This window comes from Bombina bombina, chromosome 1 (genome assembly GCF_027579735.1).
Source record: "Bombina bombina isolate aBomBom1 chromosome 1, aBomBom1.pri, whole genome shotgun sequence".
Lineage (NCBI taxonomy): Eukaryota > Metazoa > Chordata > Amphibia > Anura > Bombinatoridae > Bombina > Bombina bombina.
The window spans coordinates 1,050,465,249-1,050,482,548 of record NC_069499.1 but is presented as its reverse complement, the minus strand read 5'-3'; the positions used below and the strand labels follow the sequence as shown (position 1 = coordinate 1,050,482,548).

The 17,300-nt window shown below is 40.7% G+C and overlaps 1 long non-coding RNA gene across 1 annotated transcript; it reads right to left on the bottom strand.

Moving 5' to 3' along the window:
• Window positions 1–16,286: 16,286 nt before the first annotated feature.
• On the bottom strand, window positions 16,287–16,575 carry LOC128641052 (uncharacterized). The gene is made up of 2 exons (XR_008399430.1): window positions 16,491–16,575; window positions 16,287–16,410 (listed from the first exon to the last, which is right to left on the bottom strand). It is a non-coding gene; the product is annotated as an uncharacterized LOC128641052 (long non-coding RNA).
• Between the last annotated feature and the right edge of the window lie 725 nt (window positions 16,576–17,300).

The following is a 17,300-nucleotide window of genomic DNA, read 5'->3' as shown; positions in this document are numbered from 1 at the left end:
ATGTATGTATATTTTACACTTCAGTATTCTGGGGAATGGCACTTCACTGGAATTATACTGTATGCATAAAACTTTAGCCTAATTTGCAGGGACTAGCAACAGGCTTTTTAATAACACTCAATTTATTAATGTTAAACGTTTTTTGCTGGCATGTAAAATCGTTTAATTTTCTGAGGTACTGGGTGAAAAAATGTTTTGGGCACTATTTGTTTCCACTTGGCAGTCGTTTTATTTAATTTATGACAGTTTACTGATCTCTCTCACTGTTATGTGTGAGGGGGAGGGGCCTTTTTTGGCGCTTTTGCTACGCATCAAAAAATTCAGTCAGAAGTTTATTGTCTTCCCTGCATGATCCGGTTCATCTCTACAGAACTCAGGGGTCTTCAAAACTTGTTTTGAGGGAGGTAATCACTCACAGCAGAGCTGTGAGATTGTAGTTGACTGTGATAAAAAAACGTTTATTTCTGTATTTTTTTTTTTCCTGCTATCAGGGTTAGTTATCCTTTGCTAATGGGAGCAATCCTTTGCTAAAATTGTGTTTTTTACAAAGATTTGATGCTATAACTTTTCAGTTTATTAATTTTCAACTGTCATAACTTTTTCTGTGCTTCTTATAGGCACAGTACGTTTTCATATTAATTATAGTAAATTACTTGAAAAGTATTTCCAAGTTGCTAGTTTATTTGCTAGTGTGTTAAACATGTCTGATTCAGAGGAAGATATCTGTGCTATATGTGCTAAAGCCAAAGTGGAGCCCAATAGAAATGTATGTACTAACTGTATTGATGCTACTTTAAATAAAAGTCAATCTGTACAAATTGAACATATTTCACCAAACAACGAGGGGAGAGTTATGCCGACTAACTCGCCTCATGTGTCAGTACCTGCATCTCCCGCTCGGGAGGTGCGTGATATTGTAGCGCCGAGTACATCTGGGCGGCCATTACAAATCACATTACAGGATATGGCTACTGTTATGACTGAAGTTTTGGCTAAATTACCAGAACTAAGAGGTAAGCGTGATCACTCTGGGGTGAGAACAGAGTGCGCTGATAATATTAGGGCCATGTCAGACACTGCGTCACAATTTGCAGAACATGAGGACGGAGAGCTTCATTCTGCGGGTGACGGTTCTGATCCAAACAAACTGGATTCAGATATTTCAAATTTTAAATTTAAGCTGGAAAACCTCCGTGTATTACTAGGGGAGGTGTTAGCGGCTCTGAATGATTGTAACACAGTTGCAATACCAGAGAAAATGTGTAGGTTGGATAAATATTTTGCGGTACCGGCGAGTACTGACGTTTTTCCTATACCTAAGAGACTTACTGAAATTGTTACTAAGGAGTGGGATAGACCCGGTGTGCCGTTCTCACCCCCTCCGATATTTAGAAAGATGTTTCCAATAGACGCCACCACACGGGACTTATGGCAAACGGTCCCTAAGGTGGAGGGAGCAGTTTCTACTTTAGCTAAGCGTACCACTATCCCGGTGGAGGATAGCTGTGCCTTTTCAGATCCAATGGATAAAAAGTTAGAGGGTTACCTTAAGAAAATGTTTGTTCAACAAGGTTTTATATTGCAACCTCTTGCATGCATTGCGCCTGTCACGGCTGCAGCAGCATTTTGGTCTGAGTCTCTGGAAGAGACACTTGAATCAGCTCCATTAGATGAGATTACACACAAGCTTAAAGCCCTTAAGTTAGCTAACTCATTTATTTCAGATGCCGTAGTACATTTAACTAAACTTACGGCTAAGAATTCCGGATTCGCCATTCAGGCACGCAGAGCACTGTGGCTAAAATCCTGGTCAGCTGACGTTACTTCTAAATCTAAATTGCTTAATATACCTTTCAAAGGGCAGACCTTATTCGGGCCCGGGTTGAAAGAAATTATCGCTGACATTACAGGAGGTAAAGGCCATGCCCTGCCTCAAGACAGAGCCAAACCTAAGGCTAGACAGTCTAATTTTCGTTCCTTTTGTAATTTCAAAGCAGGAGCAGCATCAACTTCCTCTGCACCAAAACAGGAAGGAGCTGTTGCTCGCTACAGACAAGGCTGGAGACCTAACCAGTCCTGGAACAAGGGCAAGCAGGCCAGGAAACCTGCTGCTGCCCCTAAGACAGCATGAATCGAGGGCCCCCGATCCGGGAGTGGATCTAGTGGGGGGCAGACTTTCTCTCTTCGCCCAGGCTTGGGCAAGAGATGTCCAGGATCCCAAATTCTCTCCCCCAAGAGGGAGATTTCATCTGTCAAGGTTGTCAACAAACCAAATAAAGAAAGAGGCGTTTCTACGCTGCGTACAAGATCTTTTATTAATGGGAGTGATCCATCCGGTTCCGCGGTCGGAACAAGGACAAGGGTTTTACTCAAATCTGTTTGTGGTTCCCAAAAAAGAGGGAACTTTCAGGCCAATCTTGGATTTAAAGATCCTAAACAAATTCCTAAGAGTTCCATCGTTCAAAATGGAAACTATTCGGACAATTTTACCCATGATCCAAAAGGGTCAGTACATGACCACAGTGGATTTAAAGGATGCTTACCTTCACATACCGATTCACAAAGATCATTACCGGTATCTAAGGTTTGCCTTTCTAGACAGGCATTACCAGTTTGTAGCTCTTCCATTCGGATTGGCTACGGCTCCGAGAATCTTCACAAAGGTTCTGGGTGCTCTTCTGGCGGTACTAAGACTTGTCCCCTACTCTGAATCTGGATCAAGAGACCAGAAATTCTCTTCTATGGTGGCTTTCTCGGCCACATCTGTCCAGGGGGATGCCATTCAGCAGGCCGGACTGGACAATTGTAACAACAGACGCCAGCCTACTAGGTTGGGGCGCTGTCTGGAATTCTCTGAAGGCTCAGGGACAATGGAATCAGGAGGAGAGTCTCCTACCAATAAACATTCTGGAATTGAGAGCAGTTCTCAATGCCCTTCTGGCTTGGCCCCAGTTAACAACTCGGGGGTTCATCAGGTTTCAGTCGGACAACATCACGACTGTAGCTTACATCAACCATCAGGGAGGGACAAGAAGCTCCCTAGCAATGATGGAAGTATCAAAGATAATTCGCTGGGCAGAGTCTCACTCTTGCCACCTGTCAGCAATCCACATCCCGGGAGTGGAGAACTGGGAGGCGGATTTCTTAAGTCGTCAGACTTTTCATCCGGGGGAGTGGGAACTTCATCCGGAGGTCTTTGCCCAAATACTTCGACGTTGGGGCAAACCAGAGATAGATCTCATGGCGTCTCGACAGAACGCCAAGCTTCCTCGTTACGGGTCCAGATCCAGGGATCCGGGAGCGGTTCTGATAGATGCTTTGACAGCACCTTGGACCTTCGGGATGGCTTATGTGTTTCCACCCTTCCCGATGCTTCCTCGATTGATTGCCAGAATCAAACAGGAGAGAGCATCAGTGATTCTAATAGCGCCTGCATGGCCACGCAGGACTTGGTATGCAGATCTAGTGGACATGTCATCCTGTCCACCTTGGTCGCTACCTCTGAAACAGGACCTTCTGATCCAGGGTCCCTTCAAACATCAAAATCTAATTTCTCTGAAGCTGACTGCTTGGAAATTGAACGCTTGATTTTATCAAAACGTGGTTTTTCTGAGTCAGTTATTGATACCTTAATACAGGCTAGGAAGCCTGTTACCAGAAAGAGTTACCATAAGATATGGCGCAAATACTTATATTGGTGCGAATCCAAGAGTTACTCATGGAGTAAGGTTAGGATTCCGAGGATATTGTCTTTTCTACAAGAAGGTTTAGAAAAGGGTTTATCCGCTAGTTCCTTAAAGGGACAGATTTCAGCTCTGTCCATTCTTTTACACAAACGTCTGTCAGAAGTTCCGGACGTTCAAGCTTTTTGTCAGGCTTTAGCTAGGATCAAGCCTGTGTTTAAAACTGTTGCTCCACCATGGAGTTTGAACTTAGTTCTTAATGTTTTACAGGGGGTTCCGTTTGAACCCCTTCATTCCATTGATATCAAGTTGTTATCTTGGAAAGTTCTGTTATTAATGGCGATTTCCTCGGCTCGAAGAGTCTCTGAGTTATCTGCCTTACATTGTGATTCTCCTTATCTGATTTTTCATTCAGACAAGGTAGTTCTGCGTACTAAACCTGGGTTCCTACCTAAGGTGGTCACTAACAGGAATATCAATCAAGAGATTGTGGTTCCATCTTTGTGTCCTAATCCTTCTTCGAAAAAGGAACGTCTGCTACACAATCTAGATGTAGTCCGTGCCCTGAAATTTTATCTACAGGCAACTAAGGATTTTCGACAAACGTCTTCCCTGTTTGTCGTTTATTCTGGTCAGAGGAGAGGTCAAAAAGCTTTGGCTACCTCTCTCTCCTTTTGGCTTCGTAGCATAATACGGTTAGCCTATGAGACTGCTGGACAGCAGCCTCCTGAAAGAATTACAGCACATTCTACTAGAGCTGTGGCTTCCACTTGGGCCTTTAAGAATGAGGCTTCTGTTGAACAGATTTGCAAGGCTGCAACTTGGTCTTCTCTTCATACTTTTTCCAAATTTTACAAATTTGACACTTTTGCTTCTTCGGAGGCTGTTTTTGGGAGAAAGGTTCTTCAGGCAGTGGTTCCTTCCGTATAAAGAGCCTGCCTGTCCCTCCCGTCATCCGTGTACTTTAGCTTTGGTATTGGTATCCCATAAGTAATGGATGATCCGTGGACTGGATACACTTAACAAGAGAAAACATAATTTATGCTTACCTGATAAATGTATTTCTCTTGTAGTGTATCCAGTCCACGGCCCGCCCTGTCACTTTAAGGCAGGTAATTTTTCCATTAAACTACAGTCACCACTGCACCCTATGGTTTTCCTTTCTCTGCATGTTTTCGGTCGAATGACTGGTAATGGCAGTTAGGGGAGGAGCTATATAGCAGCTCTGCTGGGTGAATCCTCTTGCACTTCCTGTTGGGGAGGAGTTAATTTCCCATAAGTAATGGATGATCCGTGGACTGGATACACTACAAGAGAAATAAATTTATCAGGTAAGCATAAATTATGTTTTTTTATCATAAGCAGTATTCTTTCTATTATTGGATATATATAATACAGTCTGAGGTATGTTTTAGTGAAATCTAAATGCAAGTTGTATTTTAAACAGTGAAATTTAAAGTTATAATGCAAGCCATGTGCTTTTGCTGTGTGTTATCCTCCCCCAGACGTATGTCTGAGCTTCGTATATTCAAACATCAGCAGTTATAATTAGTCTTTGCATCCCATTAAGCTTCAAACAAAAAGTTCCAGACACTGTCTCTGTCACTCTAGGGATTCTTGTAATCCAGGCAATGAAACAGATGTTCCCTCTTAAACAACTTAAAGGTTATCTCAATCAGGATAAGTGTGTCTTATATCTGATCTAAGACCTGGAATATACAGCTATACTATCTTTTTGAAACAATCTGTCTTTCTTTGAAGTGACTGTTTAAGTTTAAATAGACCAAATGTCTCCTCTAACATTACTTTGAAAACAATTTCTTTTGATGAATTGGGTCAAAGGCCTGTGCTGCATTTTGTGTATTCAAAAGAAGTGGGGGCTAAATTACACACAGTGAAAACCATCTCATACTGGATTTTTAGCTACAAAATGAATTATCAAATATCTGATATATCTGTAGCTTATTTCATGTTATTTACAGGTACCCTGACATAATTCCCCCTTCCAATTTTAAATAGATGTAGGACACATGTATTTGAATTGGCTTAAAGTCAGCGGTACTTGGTGAGGGTATTGACCGTACGCATCATAGACAGTCTCCTATGCAGAGAGTCCGTTATTTTTGGGCTCTTGTGCTCATTAGTTAGGCATCTTTAAACTACAATATGTTTTTAGTGCATTTGGGGATATGACTTCATTCTCCCTCTATGACTTGTAGTTGGGACCTAGGATGGCACGCTCGCAACTGATTAATATGGACCTATTTATCTATGAAACTATCATTTTTGGGATCCTTATTTTATAGGTCACTGGAGATATTTTATTAGTAATGACAAAAGGACCTTTCCATGATGGAAGAAATTTCTTCTCCTTAACCTGGTCTCTTCCAAAGTTATAAAGATAAACTTTATCTTTTATTTCATATTCCTTTTTGGACGTTTTGAGATCATAATAGGTTTTAGTGGCAGTTGCAGCTTTCTCTAAGTTCCTTTGAGCAAATGCAAAGGCATATTGCAGATGTTTTCTTAGGTTCTCCACATATTGATCCATATTGGCAACGTTTATCAAGTTCTGGTCTGATGTACAGTACAGTAGATGTTGAGGTAGAACCATTCTTCTACCAGTCATCAGTTCAAAAGGTCACATCTTGGTAGAACTACTTGGAGTTGCTCTTAATGCCATTAGGACTAGAGGTAGTTTTACATCCTAGTCTTTACCCGTTTCACTCACAAACTTTTTGAGGATTTTCACAATGGACTGGTTGTAACTCTCTACACCACCACTTGAGGCAGCTCTATATGCAATATGGAGCTTTCTTTTAACCCCTAGTATTTTTCACATTTTGGTCATCACTTCACTGGTAAAGTGGGTTCCCCGATCTGATTTGATTCTTTGGGGCAAACCAAATCTGGAAAACACGTGGTTGATGAGCAAAGCTGCGCATGTTTCAGCACTATTGTTAGGTGCACTGATGCACTCTACCCATTTAGTGAACAGGCATGTCACTGTTAACATGTATTTGTTACCTCTTGATGACCTTTTTACTGGACCAATAAAATCAATTTGTATATCTGACCATGGCATTACCATCCCCCTTTTCTGCAATGGCGCTCTATGCGTTGGCACAGTGGGTTGGAACTGTGGACAGATTAAACACCCTTGACAGTAGGTTTGAACATCTTTCAACGTGTGGCCAAAAAGCGTAGTCACGCAATATTTCATACGTGAGTTTGGCACCACGATGACCAGATGTGGGTGCATCATGGGCATGTTGAAGCATTAGACCTCTGAACTTGGTGGGTACTACCCATTGCTGGATGCCAGTTTTGGAGGTTCTAATTAACAAACCATCCTGTAACTTGAATTGTGATCTGGACTTCATTAAGATTCTAAGATCTTCTTTGCCAATACAATCATCTTTTGAGATGGGGTTGCTTTCAGGATCTTCTATGTGTTTATAGAAGATGCCTACAATGGGGTCTTCTTTTTGACTAGTGATCAGGTCTTCACTAGGAGAATCTTGACTACATTGTGCCAAGTTAGGCTCACTCTGTTGTTTAGCCTGGTTTCTGGTAATGGCTTCTACCTGAATTGCACCCATTAAGTGGTCGATATTAAGGAGTTCTCCAGTTATGGCTCCTTGTTTGGCTAATGAATCCGCAAGATCATTGCCTTTCTTATCAGGACCTTGAATTCTGGAATGACCCTTGGTCTTTTTCTAGTGTATGGTTAAATCATTGGATACCACCAGATTATCAATCTCGCAGAACAACTTGCCATGCTTTACTGGTTTGTTATTGCTTTTCTGCATGCCATTTCTTTTCCAAGTTGACAGGTATTCAACAAAACTGTCACGCACATAATTTGAGTCAGTAATGATCACAAATTCATGAATATCCTGTTCAATAGCCATTTCAATGGTTTTTAGAACAGCAGTTAGTTCTGCAACTTGACTGGATCTTGGTCCAATGTTGAAACCTATAGATATATTTGGGAATCCATTTGCCCAAGTTATACCAATGCCAGCGACTAATCTGCACTCATTATAAATAGTGGCATGGTAAGAACAACCTTCAACATATACCCAAGGTAATGTTTGACAATGGTCCTCATTGTACATTTTATATGGGGAAAGCAATTGTTCCTCCAGGAAATCATCTTCTGATAATTCTTCCCCAGGATCCTTAGCAGTAGAGTCGTGGAGCTCAGCAAGCCCCTGTGCAACTGGATTCTTTTTATTCTGCTTGTAGCGAATTTCTAAGGGCCAGCCTTGTAAGGAAAGAGTCCACACTGTTATGCGGCTATTAGACAAATTCCCATCTCTTATTCTATCACTTTGCAAATATAGCAAAGGCTGGTGGGCCGTTTATACAATAATTTTCTCGCCCTGTATAAAGCTGCGGAAATTTTGTAGAGCCCATACAGTAGATAAGAGGGCTTTTTCACAATCGCTACAGTTTATTTCTACTGGGGATAGAGTTTTGCTTGCATAAGCAATGACTTTGCCTAAATTATCATGCTTTTGGTATAAAACAGCACTCATGCTTATATCTGTGTAACCTGTCTCTAAAAAGAAAGGTTTACCACCTTCAGGGTACGCTAAGCAAGGTGCTTGAGTGAGTTTTCTCTTCAGCTCCTTGATGGCTGTCTCTTGAGACTCACTCCAGTGCCATTTCACATCCTTCTTTAGAAGAAGTAGTAGTGGTTTAGCTAATTCTGCATAATTATCAATTAATTTGCAAGAATAATTTGTCATACCCAGGAATGATCTCAATTCCATTAAGTTAGTTCGGTTTTTAGAATTTGTTATAGCTTCCACCTTTTTCTTCTGAGGATTTAGCCCTTTAAAAGTAACTTCATGTCCTAAGAAGTTTACATGAGTTCGGCACCATTGAGCTTTTTGTAGGGATAATTTGACACCTGCCCTTTTAAGTTGGCTGAGGACGTGTTTAAGCTCTGCAATGTGTTTTTCAAAGTCTGTGCTTTTGATTAAAACATCATCAACATAAGATAAGGTTCCCCTTTCCAGTGCATCAGGCATAGCCTTATGCATGAATACAGCAAATTCATGTCCAGAATTTATGTATCCAAAAGGAAGTCTCTGAAATGCATACTGGACCTTTTGGAATGAGAATGCCAGCTTATACTGGTCCTCCTCATGTACCTTTATGGTCCAATATCCCTGCGCGCAATCAATGGCAGTGAATATTTTGGATCCCTGCATTTGTGCTAGGCACTGGTCAATATATGGCACAGGCCAGCCAGACATGTACACTCGGCTGTTTAGCTGTCTTAAGTCAGCACACAAACGCCATTGTCCACTGGGCTTAAGAACACCTAGAATAGGATTGTTATAAGAGCTGTGCACCTATCGGATAATACCCCTTTCTTCCAAGTTCCTTATGATTTCTGCAAGAGAATCATATGAGGCTAAAGGAAGTCTGTATTGTTTAACAAAGACAGGTGGCGCATTGGGATCTGTTTGTATTCTTGCAATGTGCAAGTCTGTAGTTCCACAGTCATAAGAATCCCTAGCAAAAATATCTTTGTATTCCATCAGGAGTTCCCGTAGCTGTTGCAGTTCATCATCACTGGAACAGCCATTAGCTAAAGATATTTGCTCTTCGACTATTTGCTGAAATCCTGGAAAGATTTCAGGCTGTCCTATTTCATAGGCTTCTCTGGCATAGATGCAAAGGATTGTTCTATTAATTGTTCTTCAGTTAAGTATCCTTCAGGTATTATCCCAATTACATTATTCTGGAATCCAAAAGTGTAATAACTTGATTCCAGCACATATCCTATGGTAGTTCCCTTGGATAAGGTTATAGCCTGTGGGGTCATGTTATGCACAATAACATGTATTGGAATAGTTCCAATATTTATCAAAGGAGTATGGGCCATGGTTATACCCAGATTTTGTATTCTATGTGAGAGGCAAATTAGTGTTTCAGAAGTTTTTAATTTCTGACCTCCTTTTACCTGTAAGGGTAAGAGGAATCTATCAGCCCCGGCAGGAATTATAACATTGTTAGATACCTGCATATTTACAGGATATGACATTTGCTGGTTTGATTTCAGGGTTGCATTTTCATCCTGAAATATTTCAGGGTCCCCCTCTAACCTGCTCCAGAGGCAAGAGTTAATTAATTCTATTTGCATGGCATATCTATGTAGGAGATCATTGCCAATGTATATTTGATTATGGGGAGTATTTAAAACTAAAAACAGGTGTTTTGCTGATTTATTACCTATAGAGATAGATAATAAACATTTAGCTGTGACATTATCGCTTTCAGACCTGTCATCCAGGCCGTGGACACAGTGGTCATGGGGAGAAAGATATTTAATCACTGTAGGTTCAGCTATCTGCGCTAATAAGCCTTCGCTTATATAGCTAGCTTCCTGTTTTAAGTTCAATTTAGCATACTTGGTTTTCCCAAGGTCATGCATTTGTAAAGGGATAAATAGATCCTCTTTAATTCTCTCAATTCCTGCGAGGTATTGAGCATGGCCTCCCCCTTAGGGACTTTAGTTTAAGGAAATATTCTCTATCTTTCCAGGCGAAATTTTAAAATTATTACCGTCAGAGCCACTTAAAGGAGTCTGATCATCTATTTGTAGGATAGTGACTTCAGGTATAGAGTTATTCCTGAAAAGAATCTCCACAGCATCTGGCTTCTCTTCCACCATGTGACAGTTATGTCGTGTGTGAGATATGCCGGATCGCTCATAATTAATTGGCCGTTTTACTTGTGACCAAATTACATTATTTATGCAATCAATTATGGTGCTTAAAGGGACACTGATCCCAATTTTTTTTCTTTTGCGATTCAGATAGAGCATGGAATTTTAAGCAACTTTCTAATTTACTCCTATTATCAATTTTTCTTCATTCTCTTGCTATCTTTATTTGAAAAAGAAGGCATCTAAGCTTTTTTTTTTGGTTCAGCACTGTGGACAGCAGGTTTTTATTGGTGGATTAATTCATCCACCAATCAGCAAGGACAACCCAGGTTGTTCACCAAAAATGGTCCGGCATCTAAACTTATATTCTTGCATTTCAAATAAAGATACTAACGGCTAGATTTGGAGTTTTGTCGGTAACGACCCGAAAATCTAACGCCGGCTTTTTTCTGGCCGCACCATAAAAATAACTCTGGTATTGAGAGTCCACATAAAGGCTGCGTTAGGCTCCAAAAAAGGAGCGTAGAGCATATTTAACGCAGCTTCAACTCTCGATACCAGAGTTGCTTACGCAAGCGGCCAGCCTCAAAAACGTGCTCGTGCACGATTCTCCCATAGAAAACAATGGGGCTGTTTGAGCTGAAAAAAAACCTAACACCTGCAAAAAAGCCGCGTTCAGCTCCTAACGCAGCCCCATTGTTTGCTATGCGGAAACACTTCCTACGTCTGCACCTAACACTCTAACATGTACCCCGAGTCTAAACACCCCTAACCTTACACTTATTAACCCCTAATCTGCCGCTCCGTACTTACATTATCCCTATGATCCAAGATGGCGTCCCTCGAATTCCAATTGGCTGATAGGATTCTATCAGCCAATCGGAATTAAGGTAGGAATATTCTGATTGGATGATGGAATCAGCCAATCAGAATCAAGTTCAATCCAATTGGCTGATCCAATCAGCCAATCAGATTGAGCTCGCATTCTATTGGCTGTTCCGATCAGCCAATAGAATGCGAGCTCAATCTGATTGAACTTGATTCTGATTGGCTGACTCCATCAGCCAATCAGAATATTCCTACCTTAATTCCGATTGGCTGATAGAATCCTATCAGCCAATTGGAATTCGAGGGACGCCATCTTGGATGACGTCATTTAAAGGAACCGTCATTCGTCGTTCAGTCGTCGGCCAGGATGGATGTTCCGCGTCGGAGGTCTTCAGGATGCTGCCGCTTCGCTCCGGATGGATGCCGCTTGGATGAAGACTTCAATCGGATGGAAGACCTCTTCTGCCCCGCTTGGATGAAGACTTCAGCCGGATCATGGACCTCTTCAGCCCCCCCGCTTGGGCTTGGATCAGGACATCGGAGGAGCTCTTCTGGACGGATCGGTGTGATACCCGGTGAGGTGAAGACAAGGTAGGATGATCTTAGTGTTAGGTTTATTTAAGGGGGGTTTGGGTTAGATTAGGGGTATGTGGGTGGTGGGTTGTAATGTTGGGGGGGGGTATTGTATGTTTTTTTTTACAGGCAAAAGAGCTGAATTTCTTGGGGCATGCCCCGCAAAGGGCCCTGTTCAGGGCTGGTAAGGTAAAAGAGCTTTGAACTTTAGTAATTTAGAATAGGGTAGGGCATTTTTTTATTTTGGGGGGCTTTGTTATTTTATTAGGGGGCTTAGAGTAGGTGTAATTAGTTTAAAATTGTTGTAATATTTTTCTTATGTTTGTAAATATTTTTTTATTTTTTGTAACTTAGTTCTTTTTTATTTTTTGTACTTTAGCTAGTTTATTTAATTGTATTTATTTGTAGGAATTGTATTTAATTAATTTATTGATAGTGTAGTGTTAGGTTAATTGTAGGCAATTGTAGGTAGTTTATTTAATTAATTTATTGATAGTGTAGTGTTAGTTTTAATTGTAACTTAGGTTAGGATTTATTTTACAGGTAATTTTGTAATTATTTTAACTATTTTAGCTATTAAATAGTTCTTAACTATTTAATAGCTATTGTACCTGGTTAAAATAAATACAAAGTTACCTGTAAAATAAATATTAATCCTAAAATAGCTATAATATAATTATAATTTATATTGTAGCTATATTAGGATTTATTTTACAGGTAAGTATTTAGCTTTAAATAGGAATAATTTATTTAATAAGAGTTAATTAATTTAGTTAGATTTAAATTATATTTAACTTAGGGGGGTGTTAGGGTTAGACTTAGCTTTAGGGGTTAATACATTTATTAGAATAGCGGTGAGCTCCAGTCGGCAGATTAGGGGTTAATAATTGAAGTTAGGTGTCGGCGATGTTAGGGAGGGCAGATTAGGGGTTAATACTATTTATTATAGGGTTAGTGAGGCGGATTAGGGGTTAATAACTTTATAATAATAGCGGTGCGGTCCGCTCGGCAGATTAGGGGTTAATAAGTGTAGGCAGGTGGAGGCGACGTTGAGGGGGGCAGATTAGGGGTTAATAAATATAATATAGGGGTCGGCGGTGTTAGGGGCAGCAGATTAGGGGTACATAAGTATAACGTAGGTGGCTTCGCTTTGCGGTCGGCAGATTAGGGGTTAATTATTGTAGGTAGCTGGCTGCGACGTTGTGGGGGGCAGGTTAGGGGTTAATAAATATAATATAGGGGTCGGCGGTGTTAGGGGCAGCAGATTAGGGGTACATAAGTATAACGTAGGTGGCTGTCGGCAGATTAGGGGTTAAAAAAATTTAATCGAGTGTCGGCGATGTGGGGGGACCTTGGTTTAGGGGTACATAGGTAGTTTATGGGTGTTAGTGTACTTTAGAGTACAGTAGTTAAGAGCTTTATAAACCGGCGTTAGCCCAGAAAGCTCTTAACTACTGACTTTTTTCCTGCGGCTGGAGTTTTGTCGTTAGATGTCTAACGCTCACTTCAGACACGACTCTAAATACTGGAGTTAGAAAGATCCCATTGAAAAGATAGGATACGCAATTGATGTAAGGGGATCTGCGGTATGGAAAAGTCGCGGCTGAAAAGTGAGCGTTAGACCCTTTTTTGAGTGACTCCAAATACCAGAGGTAGCCTAAAACCAGCGTTAGGAGCCTCTAACGCTGGTTTTCACGGCTAACGCCAAACTCCAAATCTAGGCCTAAGAGAATAAAGAAAATTTGATAATAGGAGTAAATTAGAAAGTTGCTTAAAATTCCATGCTCTATCTGAATCTCGAAAGAAAAAAATTGGGTTCAGTGTCCCATGAAGACAGATCCAATGTAATTGCATTGGAGTTGACAATTGTGAGGATTTTAAAAGGACCGATGAACAGATTGCCAAGTTTTTTGCTAGGGATCTGTAGCCTGAGATGTTTGGTGGAGAGCCAGACTAATTCACCTGGTTTGTAGTCAGGAGGCTTGGATCTTTTCTGGTCATAATAAAGTTTTTGCTTAGCTTGGGCTGTTTTTAGAGTTTCCTGTAGCAAGGTGAAGGCTTGACTGAGACTATTTACAGTATCATTAACAAGAGGTGAAGCAGACTCATCTCGTTGCAGAATGTGATAGGATGGATGGTATCCATAGTTGACATAAAAAGGTGTTAGTTTAGTTGAAGTATTTACAGTATTATTGAAAGAGAATTCCGCAGTAGGAAGAAGCGCAACTCAATTATCTTATTGATAGTTACAGAAACAATGTAAATATTGTTCCAGGGCCTGATTCGTCCTCTCCGTTTGCCCATTGGACTGTGGATGATAGGTAGAAGATAGATGTCGTTCAATACCCAAACTTTTGCAAAGTTGAACCCAAAAATCTTGGAGAAGAGGTCCACAACGACCAATATAGTATTGTTATTTTAGGAGGAGTGTAATTCAACGATAAAGTCCATGGCAATGTTTCTCCAAGGTCTGTCAGCAATCGGTAAGGATAAGAAATACCCATAAGGATGTGAACGAGAAGATTTGCATTTAGCACAAATAGTGCAAGTTTACGTATTTCTTAACACAATAAGGCAAACAAGGCCACCAAAAATCCCTTTGAATGAGATGTAGGGTCTTCCGGAAACCTGGGTGTCCAGATAAGGGTGAATCATGTGCATTATGAAGTACCTTGTCTCTCAATGTCAGAGGTACGTATAACTTATGGCCGTAGTAGAATAAACCATTGGAGCCCTTATTCAATTTAAATTGTTTGAGTGCTGGATCAGAAGATTGATGTTTGCTGAAACTACTTACTTTATCAATAGTGAGACCTATAAATTTATGAGGTGGTATTACTGATTCTAGTTTAGGAGTGTTATGAGGCTTAGAAGCATACCTGGAGAGGGCATCCGCCTTAGTATTCTTTGAGGCTGGTCGATAGGTGATTATGAAATCAAATCTGGTAAAGAAAAGATTCCAGCGTACTTGGCGAGCTGATAAGGATTTACTGGTTTTCAAGTACTGTAAATTTCGATGGTCAGTGTAAATAATGATTGGGTGTTTAGCACCTTCGAGGAGATGTCTCCAAAATTCAAGGGCTACCTTGATAGCTAACAACACCTTTTCGCCAATGGGATAGTTGAGTTCAGCTGTGTTCATTGTTTTAGAAAAATAAGCAACTGGGTGTAGTGGGTCTTCAGGTGAATGTTTCTGAGACAGCACTGCGCCAAGAGCATAATCGGAGGCATCTACCTCTAAATAATACTGTTTCTCCGGATCTGGGAACTGAAGGATGGGTGCAGTAACAAATTTTTCCTTAAGGATGTTAAAGGATATGTTGGCTTGAGGATTCCAGTTGAACTTGGTTGAATTCCTAGTGAGAGCGGTGAGTGGTTTGACTATAGATGAAAAATTCTGTATAAATTTCCTGTAGAAATTTGAAAACCCAAGAAATCTTTGTACGTCCTTCTTAGAAGTGGGTATTGGCCATTTGGTTATTGCATCGACCTTGTTAGGTTCCATATAAATACTGATGGGAGATATATGATATCCAAGGAATGAGATGGACTGTGAATGAAATATACATTTTTCTGGTTTGGCGTATAAGTGGTTCTCTCTGAGTCTCAGAAGTACAGTTCTTACGTGTTTAATATGGTTATCCAAAGAGTATCCGAGTATATCAAGATGTCGTCCAAATAGATTACGATACAGGAGTCAAGGAGGTCTCTGAAAAGATCATTCACAAAATACTGAAATGTTGCAGGAGCATTGCACAAGCCGAATGGCATCACAACATATTCATACAGACCATAGCGGGTATGAAATGCGTGAGCCATTCGTCGCCTTTTCTGATCCTGATAAGATTGTACGCACCTCTTAAGTCGAGTTTTGTATATATCTTAGCCCCCTGTAGGCGTTTGATTAATTCAGGTATGATCGGCAGGGGATACTTGTTCTTAATTGTGCATTTATTCAGTTCTCTGTAGTCGATGATATGTCTGAGACTGTTGTCTTTGTTCCTAACAAAGAACATGTCTGCACCTGCAGGCGAGGTGGAAGGGCGGATAAAGCCTTTTTCTATGTTCTCATCGAGATATTGTTTAAGATGAGAGAGCTCAGGTTCAGATAGAGGGTAAACATGACCAAATGGTATCGTAGAACCAGGTATGAGATCGATTGGACAGTCGAATGACCTATGAGGAGGTAGTGTTGTGCCTGTTTCTTGTCAAAAACATCGATGAAGTCAGAATACTCAGTTGGGATATGTTGGATTTCTATGTGAAGTAGAGGTGGGATGCTTAAACAATTTGAGCAAAAGTAGTGGGAATTAAAGGTAATAGACCCTTGAAGCCAATTTATATTGGTTGATGTGTTTTCAACTAATTTAACCCTAATATTACAGGGAATATAGGAGAATGTATAACCTCAAAGGAACATGATTCAGCATGACCAGATGGAAACGTTAGTGCTATAGGTGCTGTATGGTGCGTTATAGGTCCAGAATTAACCAAAGAACCATCCACAACACGAATTGGAAGTGAAATATGTTTTTTAATAAGTGGTAACATATGTGAGTAAACAAAAGTAGTGTCAATGAAATTATTCGTGGCTCCCGAGTCAATCACGACCTGTGTAGTCACCCCTTGATGGTCCCACTGCAGAGAGACAGAAAGAGTAAAATGTGAGGAAGTCTGTATAGGAATTTGGTTTTCAAGTAAAGATTTAGAGTTCTTACCCTTTTTTAACTTAAGAAGACTGGGACATTCTTTCACGGTATGTTCCTTGGCGGCACAATAGAGACACAGATTATTTAATCTTCGTTGTGTCTTTTCTTCAGGTTTGAGGGGGCCGCGTACAAACACTATATCCATAGGCTCATCTGATACCTTCGAGGAGGATGAGGAAGCAGGTGTGTATGATCTATTGTAAGTGGGATCAACCATACCCCTTTCATGCTTCCTCTCCCTGAGGCGGCAGTCTATGGAGATGGCTAACGACATTAAGGATTCAAGACCATCTGGAATCTCAGTACGAGCTAGCTCATCCTTGAGGGGGTCAGACAACCCGATGCGGAACTGATTTCTGAGTGCTGGTGTGTTCCAGAGAGTATTGGGTGCCCATCTTTTGAACTCAGTGATGTACTGTTCCACAGGCCGTTGTTTGAGGGACCTAATAGCAGTCTCCGCTGTACTCTGTTTATCTTGATCCTCATATAGCAAAGACATGGTGTCAAAAAATGAATCGAGAGAGTTGAGAATAGGGTCATCTGCTTCATAGTAGGCATTAGCCCAGCTTTTTGGCTCACCCCTCAAGTATGAAATAACAGTTAGCACCTTAATCTTCTCCGTAGGGTAGCTTCGAGGTTTGAGTGAAAAAAAAAGTGTGCATGAATTCTTAAAGTCACAAAACTGTGTGCGGTCTCCAGAGAATTTTTCTGGGGGGCATATTTGTGGTTCAGGTACTGGAATCTCTGTTAATGGAGGTTTGAGAGCTGCTTGTTCACGTATATACTTGCGTAGCTCCTGGTTTTCAGATTGCATGTCTC